This window comes from Schistocerca gregaria, chromosome 1 (genome assembly GCF_023897955.1).
Source record: "Schistocerca gregaria isolate iqSchGreg1 chromosome 1, iqSchGreg1.2, whole genome shotgun sequence".
Classification (NCBI taxonomy): Eukaryota; Metazoa; Arthropoda; class Insecta; order Orthoptera; family Acrididae; genus Schistocerca; species Schistocerca gregaria.
In genome coordinates, this window is record NC_064920.1 from 983,153,275 (window position 1) to 983,154,090 (window position 816).

At 50.4% G+C, this 816-nt stretch overlaps 1 non-coding gene across 1 annotated transcript; it reads right to left on the bottom strand.

The window, feature by feature from the left end:
• Positions 1-505: 505 nt before the first annotated feature.
• Positions 506-579, bottom strand: Trnaa-agc (transfer RNA alanine (anticodon AGC)). Its single transcript has one exon. It is a non-coding gene; the product is annotated as a tRNA-Ala (tRNA).
• Between the last annotated feature and the right edge of the window lie 237 nt (positions 580-816).

Here is an 816-nt window from a genome sequence, read left to right on the forward strand (position 1 = left end):
TATATATCACTTCTGCATTTGCCAAGAGAACCATACTAGTGGAACCATCACGGTGCGTAAAGGGTACCTGAGAACCATGACGAGAATGTAGCCTATCAACCTGGAGCGGGTCAAGAAACTTAACAAAAAACACATATAATTCGCTGTCGAAATATGCGGTATGCACCTGATCAGTAGTGACCTTAACTGTATCGACTAACCAGTCATGTATCTCTAAAGAACCGGGCTGGACGTGACGCGTGGATTTGTCAAAGGTAAAACTGACTGTACCTGTACGCGGAACTTTCGTGGGAACCATGGTGGACATCACGGCGAGAGACGACGCCGCGACAGGAAGGGCCGCACGAACACCAAACACCAGCCGACAACCAGCGATGCGACGCGCACGGAGACCAAAACGGCACTAAACTGACAGGAGGAAAACACGCTGCGCTACGGTAGAGGCGGAACTAAGAGCACAACCTAGTCGCCCGACGCGCGAAGCGAGAATGGATTTTTTTAATTCTGGAGGCGCTGGGTATCGATCCCAGTACCTCTCGCACGCTAAGCGAGCGCTCTACCATCTGAGCTACGCCCACCCCCCCCAAAGAAAACCATCTCCAGTCTTACATGTTATTTTCGTTCGTAAGTTTACAAAATGTGTAACGGAGTGATTACTCATTGGCGCCAAGTTACGAATAAAGTGGAGGGGAGCGCTGGTTTTCGGCACTGACGCTTTCGCTCTGGAGAGTCGCTCTGGATCCTTTATCTTTACAGTACAAATGCCTTTCCAGGCCCTGCTGTGAGTGCCTGGAACAGCAGTTGAATCGTGACAAG